Raw genomic sequence first — 10,675 nt, 5'->3', positions numbered from 1 at the left:
AGAGAGAGGAAGAGACGGAGAGAGATGGAGAGGAGGGAGAGGGAGGGGAGAGGGAGGGAGGGAGGGAGAGGGAGACTGGAGAGGAGAGGGAGGAGAGGGAGAGGGAGAGGGAGGGAGAGGGAGAGGGAGGGGGAGAGACGGAGAGGGAGAGGAAGGAGACGGAGGGAGAGAGACGGAGGGGGAGAGGGAGGGAGAGATGGGAGGGAAGAGAGGGAGTGGGAGGGGAGAGGGAGAGGAGAGAGACGGAGGGGGAGAGGGAGAGTGGGAGAGAGAGGAGTGGGAGAGAGGGAGAGAGGAGTGGGAGGGAGGAGAGGGAGTGGGAGGAGAGAGACGGGGAGGGAGACGGAGAGGGAGAGGGGAGAGGCGGGAGAGAGGCGGAGTGGGAGGGAGAGAGACGGAGTGGGAGGGAGGGAGTGGGAGGGAGAGAGACGGAGTGGGAGGGAGGAGGGAGGAGAGGGAGGGAGGGAGTGAGAGGGAGAGGAGGGAGAGGGAGGGAGAGAGGGAGGGGAGGAGAGGAGGGAGGAGGGAGAGGGGAGAGCGGAGTGGGAGAGACGGAGAGGGAGAGAGAGAGGAAGAGACAGAGAGAGGGGAGACGGAGAGGGAGAGAGAGGGAGACGGAGAGGAGGGAGAGACGGAGAGGAGGGAGGAGGGAGGGAGACGGAGGGAGGGGAGGGAGAGGAGAGAGGAGAGGGAGAGAGGGAGACGGAAGAGGGGAGACGGAGGGAGAGGAGGGAGTGGGAGGGAGAGGGAGGGAGAGAGAGGGAGACAGAGAGGGAGGGAGAGGAGAGAGACGGAGAGGGAGGGGGGAGGGGAGGAGAGAGGACGGAGGGAGAGGAGACGGAGTGGGGAGAGAGAGGGAGGAGTGGGAGAGAGTGGGAGGGAGTGGGAGAGAGAGAGACGGAGGGGAGATGGAGAGGGAGTGGGAGAGAGACGGGAGTGGGAGAGGGAGAGGAGAGGGAGAGAGGGGAGTGGGAGAGAGACAGAGGGGGAGAGGGAGACAGAGAGGGAGGGAGAGAGAGGGAGAGAGACGGAGTGGGGGAGAGAGGGAGGGGAGAGACGGAGTGGGGAGAGAGGAGTGGGAGGGAGACGGAGTGGGAGAGAGAGAGACGGAGAGGGGAGAGAGGGAGGAGACGGAGAGGGAGAGAGGGAGGGAGAGGGAGATGGGGGAGGGAGAGGGAGGGAGAGGGAGACGGAGGGAGACGGAGGGAGAGAGGAGGAGTGGGAGGGAGACAGAGGGAGATGGACGGAGTGAGGAAGAGGAGGGAGTGGGAGAGGCGGAGTGGGAGAGAGGGAGAGGAGAGGGAGTGGGAGGGGGAGAGTGGAGAGAGACGGAGTGGGGAGAGAGACGGAGTGGGAGGGAGAGAGGTAGTGGGAGGAGGGAGGGAGAGAGAGAGGGGAGGGAGAGGAGACGGAGTGGGAGGGAGACGGAGTGGGAGGAGGAGGAGACGGAGTGGGAGAGAGGGAGACGGAGTGGGAGAGAGTGACGGAGTGGGAGGGACGGAGTGGGAGGGAGAGAGACGGAGGGAGAGACGGAGTGGGAGAGAGAGGAGGGAGAGTGAGAGAGAAGGAGAGGGAGAGAGAAGGAGAGGGAGGAGAGAGACGGAGTGGGAGAGAAAGACAAGGAGAGAGGGAGCGGTGGGAGAGAAAGAGAAGGAGAGACAGAAAAGGAGAGGGAGACGGACGGAGAGGGAGTGAGACGGAGGGAGAGTGAGAGAGAAGGAGAGAGGGAGAGGGAGAGGGAGACGGACAGAGAGGGAGAACGGTACAAAAGGAGGATAAATATGAAAAGAGAGACAGACAAGCAGATAGACAGCGAGAGGGAATGAGAGTGAGATATGTAGAGAGAGTTACAAAGGGAGGATAAATAAGGTAGATATGAAAGAGAGACAGACAGGCAGATAGACAGCGAGAGGGAATGAGAGTGAGATATGCAGAGAGAGTTACAAAGGGAGGATAAATAAGGTAGATATGAAAAGAGAGACAGACAGGCAGATAGACACGAGAGGAATGAGAGTGAGATATGTAGAGAGAGTTACAAAGGGAGGATAAATAAGGTAGATATGAAAAGAGAGACAGACAGGCAGATAGACAGCGAGAGGGAATGAGAGTGAGATATGTAGAGAGAGTTACAAAGGGAGGATAAATAAGGTAGATATGAAAAGAGAGACAGACAGGCAGATAGACAGCGAGAGGGAATGAGAGTGAGATATGTAGAGAGAGTTACAAAGGGAGGATAAATAAGGTAGATATGAAAAGAGAGACAGACAGGCAGATAGACAGCGAGAGGGAATAAGAGTGAGATATGTAGAGAGAGTTATAAAGGGAGGATAAATAAGGTAGATATGAAAAGAGAGACAGACAGGCAGATAGACAGCGAGAGGGAATGAGAGTGAGATATGTAGAGAGAGTTACAAAGGGAGGATAAATAAGGTAGATATGAAAAGAGAGACAGACAGGCAGATAGACAGCGAGAGGGAATGAGAGTGAGATATGTAGAGAGAGTTACAAAGGGAGGATAAATAAGGTAGATATGAAAAGAGAGACAGACAGGCAGATAGACAGCGAGAGGGAATGAGAGTGAGATATGTAGAGAGAGTTACAAAGGGAGGATAAATAAGGTAGATATGAAAAGAGAGACAGACAGGCAGATAGACAGCGAGAGGGAATGAGAGTGAGATATGTAGAGAGAGTTACAAAGGGAGGATAAATAAGGTAGATATGAAAAGAGAGACAGACAGGCAGATAGACAGCGAGAGGGAATGAGAGTGAGATATGTAGAGAGAGTTATAAAGGGAGGATAAATAAGGTAGATATGAAAAGAGAGACAGACAGGCAGATAGACAGCGAGAGGGAATGAGAGTGAGATATGTAGAGAGAGTTACAAAGGGAGGATAAATAAGGTAGATATGAAAAGAGAGACAGACAGGCAGATGGACAGGGAGAGAAAGAGTGTCTCCTCACTGTCTTCATTCTGCTGCACTGCTGTTTCCCCTTCCATCTCTCTCTCCCCCCCCTCTATTAGTGTTGTCACGATACCAGAGTTTTGACATTGATACCAGGTCCAGTATCACGATGCTCAATACCAAAACGATACCACAGCTAAAGAAGAAGGAAGCCTATATCAGCCAGAGTCACAGAATGGCTCTTGATCCAGACACATAAACGCAGCTACTGCTCTGTTCAATTGTTGGGCATCTTTAGAGTTCAATATCGCTGCATTTGAATAGTTTTACATCAACATCAGAGAAAGCATTAATTCATTAATTATACAATCAATTTGACTTTGGTTTTACCAATCAACATAACAACATAATAGTAATCATTTATTTGAGTGGTAAATGTCTATTGATAAACTCAGTAAATCAAGATGTAGCCTCGCCCTTTTCACCATACAGGGGAATGGATATTTAATAGTGCTGTTTGTATGCATTGAGTTATCAAGCTTGTTTTGGCTCATTTCATGGGGCTACAAATACAATAACAAATGCTCTGCTTCCTTTCCATCTGGGACTTGTTTTATTGTACTGATCAACAACATTTGCATAGAAGTAGTTGATTTTCTAAAAGTGAGCGCTGTCTCTTTAAGCAGTAATGATGTCATTCAGATGACACCCTGCTATAAACAAGGTGCTGAGGCAATAGACCATCTTTGGCTGATGGACAGACGTGACAGAGAGACCTATTAAGTGAATGAATAACGTTTTTGATGGCAATCGGCTTTGAAATCAGCATATTTTACATATGGACATTGTTTTGCAATCAGTAATGAACAATTTCAACCTTTCTACATGCCGTGTCGTATTATTCAAGTGTGTTAACTTCTGTACAGTATGAGAACAAGTTCTCATGCGACCTGGCCAAGATAAAGCAAAGCAGTGCGACACAAACAACACAGAGTTACACATGGAGACAAATGTACAGTCAATAACACAATAGAAAAAGTATATATACAGTGTGTGCAAATGGCGTGAGGTAAGGCAATAAATATGCCATAGTAGCGAAGTAATTACAATTTAGCAAATTAACACTGGAGTGATAGATGTGCAGATGATGATGTGCAAGTAGAAATACTGGTGTGCAAAAGAGCAAAAAAGTAAATAAAAACAATATGGGGATGAGGTAGGTAGATTGGATGGGCTATTTATAGATGGGCTGTGTACAGCTGCAGCAATCGGTAAGCTGCTCTGACAGCTGATGCTTAAAGTTAGTGAGGGAGATATGTCTCCAAATTCAGCGATTTTTGCAATTCGTTCCAGTCACTGGCAGCAGACAACTGGAAGGAAAGGCGGCCAAAGGAGATGTTGGCTTTTGGGATGACCAGTGAAATATACCTGCTGGAGTTTGTGCTACGGGTGAGTGTTGTTATGATGACCAGTGAGCTGAGATAAGGTGGATATTTACCGAGCAACGACTTATAGATGTCCTGGAGCCAGTGGGTCTGGCAACGGATATGTAGCGAGGGCCAGCCGACGAGAGCATACAGGTCGCAGTGGTGGGTGGTATATGGGGCTTTGGTGACAAAACGGAAAGAGACAGACATAACAGAGGAGGAGACAGGCTCCCCTACCGCTCTCCCTCCCACTCTCTCTCCATCTCCTTCCCTACCTACCTCCTTCTGTCCCTCCCTCCCTCTCCATCAATCCCCCTCTCTCTCCATCTCCCACCCCTACCTGCCTCCTTCTCTCCTTCTCTCTCTCCCTCCTGCTCCACCCCCCCTCTCTCCATCTCCTTCCCTACCTTCCTCTCTCCCTCCCTCCCTCTCCATCCCTCCCCTCTCTCAATCCTCCCTCCCTCCCTCCCTCTCTCCTTCCCTCTCCCTCCATCTCCTTCCCTACCTACCTATCTCCCACACTTTCCTCCCCCCATCTCGATCTCCCTCTATCTCTCCCCCTTCATCTTCTCTCCCCCATCTCTCTCTAGTGTGTGTGCAAATGAAAACAGGCTTCCACAAGTACACCTACTGGCAGGTTGCAGTGTAAACCAGCTGAGTGAACCGTAGTGATCTGTCAATTATGTCATCTCTATTCAGACGATCTCCAGACAAATGTTAGTGGAGACAGGTATCAAGGAGAGGAGGGAGAGGGAGGGAGGGAGGGAGGGAGAGAGGAGGGAGAAGGGTGTGGGAGAGATGGGGGCTGAGGAGAGGGGGAGGGATAGCAGTCTTCCCCACTACAATCTGCATCATTAGTATCACTGCCACATTACCACAGCCTGTTTGTATGTAATGACAGTCGTGTAGCTTTCACATTATTAATGCTAGCTAGACAGACGCACAGCGCACAAGGTTGGGAACAGAAGCATTGGAAGGTTCAAGTGATTTGACATTTGAGTTCCAGAACAGCAGAGATGCATCATTTGATGAGGGAGCCTCCATTGTGCTCCTCCACCTTCATTGGGAAACAGTTAAATGGCTTGTACAGTGGGAAGCCATTTTGACATATTGTATATATTGTACAATTTGGTTTCGGCTTTGACACAATGTATAGTGAAAAAACGTGTTAAACTTAGTGGTGGACAGTGTGTCATTGTCCAAAGGAGTCCTTGTCTGGCCCATAGGGGCAGAGCATGATGTAGATATGAGTCAGACTACTGTCCTCAGTGTATGTGCTGATACTCACGTATACACACCTAATGTCACATGTTTATGTAATCACTCACATGTACAGTACACACACACACATGAATGTTTTAGCACACAGATACAGTAGAACTGCTCACACACACATGAATGTTTTAGCACACAGATACAGTAGAACTGCTCACACACACATCAAATAATTGTCTGCTGAAGCAGCATAGGCACACATGCTGTATGTACACACTCACTCACCCCCCCCCCCCCAAAACACACACACACCACACACCACACACACACACACACACACACTGTACATGCATACACACACACACACACACCGTACACACACTGTACATGCACACACTGTATACACACTGTACACATATACACTGTACACACACACACACACACACACTGTACACACACACACACACACCGTACAAGCGCACACATACACACAGACTCACACAGTGTTATTTGTGCTGAAGCAGCACCCTCCAGGCTGCAGTAGATGTAGGGCTCTCCACTCAGCCCGCTGCCACCGGTAACAGCCAATCACCACAGGGAAAGGCCTCACCACTCTCTGAGTAAGGGCACCTTGCCAGCAAACACACACACATACACACACTGTCCTGTCTTATTTACGGCAACAGCTCCCATGACAGAGACTCTCCTCTGCAGTCCTGCTGCAGTTCTGTATCACCACTACTACTGACTTTATACCTCCCACAGTCTCTGTCTCTGTCTCTCTGTCTCTCTGTCTCTCTCTCTGTCTCTCTCTGTCTCTCTCCCTCTCTCTCTGTCTCTCTCTCTCCCTCTCTCTCTCTCTCTCTTTCTCTCTCTCTCTGTCTCTCTCTCTCCTCTCTCTCTCTCTCTCTCTCTCTCGCTGTCTCTCTCTCCCTCTCTCTCTCTATATATATCTGTCTGTTTCTCTCTCTCTCTCTCTGTTTCTCTCTGTCTCTCCCTGTGTGTGTGTGTGTGTGTGTGTGTGTGCAGTTTCATTTCCAACTGTCATTGATCCAACAATTGGTTCGAAGGGAGAAAATAGACAGTTAAGAAAAGGAGCTTGAGAGGTTCAACAGAGAGGAGAAAGCGGGAATGAGATTAAGAGAGAACGAGGGGATAGAGAGCAGACAAGAGAGAGAAGGAAAGGAGGGCGATTAGATAGGAGAAATATATAATGATAGTATTGTGCTAGGTGAATGACACACACACACATACACACGGGTAAACAAACAAACAAGCAAAAACAAACCTCTTTACCTTGTATTCAGTGTAAGTTCCATTGTATATATGCATTAGCCTCGAGCTATGCACCCCATCATCTACCTTTGTGATGCGACAGAAGCCTGCTTTTCACAAGGTTTTTGTCCCAAATCGCACCCTATTCCCTATATCGTGCACTACTTTTCGTAGTGCAGGATATAGGGAATAGCGTTATTCCCTATAGTGCACTACTTCTGGTAGTGTGCATTGTAGGCAATATGGTGCCATTTTAGCCGTTGCCCAGAGAGCTGTTTGATTAATGAGATGTGTGTTTCATTGTTCTCTTTAGAAAGGCAACTCATACAGATGAATACAGGTAGCTGGTTAGAAAGGCCTCTTTGGTTAAAGTGCCTGTAAATCATTCATTATTCTCTCCCTCCTTTCTTCTCGCTCCCTCGCTTTTTCTCTCCGGAGGCTGGACAGATGTGCATAGAGATAAGTGGAGTGGGATCCGGAGGGATGGAGAGATGGTGGAATGGCTAAGAGGCAATTAACAAGGGGATGAATAATACCAGAAAAAGGGACAACATTGAATCACTCACCACCCCAAGCCTCTTCCCCTCTTTCACCTTTCTCCTCTACCGACCTCCTCTTCCCCTCGTTCACCTTTCTCCTCTACCGACCTCCTTTTCCCCTCTTTCACCTTTCTCCTCTACCGACCTCCTCTTCCCCTCGTTCACCTTTCTCCTCTACCGACCTCCTCTTCCCCTCTTTCACCTTTCTCCTCTACCGACCTCCTCTTCCCCTCTTTCACCTTTCTCCCCTACCGACCTCCTCTCCCCTCGTTCACCTTTCTCCTCTACCGACCTCCTCTTCCCCTCTTTCACCTTTCTCCTCTACCGACCTCCTCTTCCCCTCTTTCACCTTTCTCCTCTACCGACTCCTCTTCCCCTCTTTCACCTTTCTCCTCTACCGACCTCCTCTTCCCCTCGTTCACCTTTCTCCTCTACTGACCTCCTCTTCCCCTCGTTCACCTTTCTCCTCTACCGACCTCCTCCTCCCCTCTTTCATTTTTCTCTTTTCCCTCTACCGACCTCGTCTTTCACCTTTCTCCTCTACCTTTCTCCTCTTCCCCTCTTTCACCTTTCTCCTCTACCGACCTCTTCTCCCCCTCTTTCACCTTTCTCATCTACCGACCTCCTTTTCCTCTTCATCATCTCTCTCTTTCTCCACGACCTCCCTCCTCTTCCCTCTCTTCACCCTACGTATAAACACCCTTTCTCTGTTCCCCAGATGTGTCCTTGGTTGTCTCTGTGGGTGTTACTACACCGGGTAATGGCCAAAACTCAGACACCATTGTTACAGAGTCAGAGGACATCTGTCAGAGTTACAGCTACAGAGGACCTGTTTTCACGGGGCCGTGACAAACGACACCCTATTATTGCTCTACTTTTGTATACTATATAGTGAATAGGGTGTCATTTGGGACACGACCACAGAGCTCTTTCTGCTCTGAGTTTAATGGTCTGCTATTTCAGAGATTACAGTGGGCTACAGTGTTCTCTGGCTCCTTAATATACTAGCATGTTAGCTAACTGGGGCTGAATCCACTCTATCATAGTCCCTAATATACTAGCATGTTAGCTAACTGGGGCTGAATCCACCCTATCATAGTCCCTATTATACTAGCATGTTAGCTAACTGGGGCTGAATCCACCCTATCATAGTCCCTAATATACTAGCATGTTAGCTAACTGGGGCTGAATCCACCCTATCATAGTCCCTAATATACTAGCATGTTAGCTAACTGTGGCTGAATCCACCCTATCATAGTCCCTAATATACTAGCATGTTAGCTAACTGGGGCTGAATCCACTCTATCATAGTCCCTAATATACTAGCATGTTAGCTAACTGTGGCTGAATCCACTCTATCATAGTCCCTATGCAGAATATACTAGCATGTTAGCTAACTGGGGCTGAATCCACTCTATCATAGTCCCTAATATACTAGCATGTTAGCTAACTGGGGCTGAATCCACTCTATCATAGTCCCTAATATACTAGCATGTTAGCTAACTGGGGCTGAATCCACCCTATCATAGTCCCTAATATACTAGTATGTTAGCTAACTGGGGCTGAATCCACTCTATCATAGTCCCTATGCAGAATATACTAGTATGTTAGCTAACTGGGGCTGAATCCACCCTATCATAGTCCCTATGCAGAATATACTAGTATGTTAGCTAACTGGGGCTGAATCCACTCTATCATAGTCCCTAATATACTAGCATGTTAGCTAACTGTGGCTGAATCCACTCTATCATAGTCCCTATGCAGAATATACTAGCATGTTAGCTAACTGGGGCTGAATCCACTCTATCATAGTCCCTAATATACTAGCATGTTAGCTAACTGGGGCTGAATCCACTCTATCATAGTCCCTAATATACTAGCATGTTAGCTAACTGGGGCTGAATCCACCCTATCATAGTCCCTAATATACTAGCATGTTAGCTAACTGGGGCTGAATCCACTCTATCATAGTCCCTAATATACTAGCATGTTAGCTAACTGGGGCTGAATCCACTATCATAGTCCCTAATATACTAGTATGTTAGCTAACTGGGGCTGAATCCACTCTATCATAGTCCCTATGCAGAATATACTAGCATGTTAGCTAACTGGGGCTGAATCCACTCTATCATAGTCCCTAATATACTAGCATGTTAGCTAACTGGGGCTGAATCCACTCTATCATAGTCCCTAATATACTAGCATGTTAGCTAACTGGGGCTGAATCCACCCTATCATAGTCCCTAATATACTAGTATGTTAGCTAACTGGGGCTGAATCCACTCTATCATAGTCCCTATGCAGAATATACTAGTATGTTAGCTAACTGGGGCTGAATCCACTCTATCATAGTCCCTATGCAGAATATACTAGCATGTTAGCTAACTGGGGCTGAATCCACTCTATCATAGTCCCTAATATACTAGCATGTTAGCTAACTGGGGCTGAATCCACTCTATCATAGTCCCTAATATACTAGCATGTTAGCTAACTGGGGCTGAATCCACCCTATCATAGTCCCTATGCAGAATATACTAGCATGTTAGCTAACTGGGGCTGAATCCACCCTATCATAGTCCCTATGCAGAATATACTAGCATGTTAGCTAACTGGGGCTGAATCCACTCTATCATAGTCCCTAATATACTAGCATGTTAGCTAACTGGGGCTGAATCCACTCTATCATAGTCCCTATAATATACTAGCATGTTAGCTAACTGGGGCTGAATCCACTCTATCATAGTCCCTATGCAGAATATACTAGCATGTTAGCTAACTGGGGCTGAATCCACTCTATCATAGTCCCTGCAGAATATACTAGTATGTTAGCTAACTGGGGCTGAATCCACTCTATCATAGTCCCTATGCAGAATATACTAGCATGTTAGCTAACTGGGGCTGAATCCACTCTATCATAGTCCCTAATATACTAGTATGTTAGCTAACTGGGGCTGAATCCACTCTATCATAGTCCCTAATATACTAGTATGTTAGCTAACTGGGGCTGAATCCACCCTATCATAGTCCCTAATATACTAGCATGTTAGCTAACTGGGGCTGAATCCACTCTATCATAGTCCCTATCAGAATATACTAGCATGTTAGCTAACTGGGGCTGAATCCACTCTATCATAGTCCCTATGCAGAATATACATGTTAGCTAACTGGGGCTGAATCCACTCTATCATAGTCCCTATGCAGAATATACTAGCATGTTAGCTAACTGGGGCTGAATCCACTCTATCATAGTCCCTAATATACTAGTATGTTCTAACTGGGGCTGAATCCACTCTATCATAGTCCCTAATATACATGT

Source organism: Oncorhynchus masou, unplaced genomic scaffold (assembly GCF_036934945.1).
Source record: "Oncorhynchus masou masou isolate Uvic2021 unplaced genomic scaffold, UVic_Omas_1.1 unplaced_scaffold_1102, whole genome shotgun sequence".
In the NCBI taxonomy this organism is placed as follows: Eukaryota; Metazoa; Chordata; class Actinopteri; order Salmoniformes; family Salmonidae; genus Oncorhynchus; species Oncorhynchus masou.
This window is presented reverse-complemented; position numbering follows the sequence as displayed.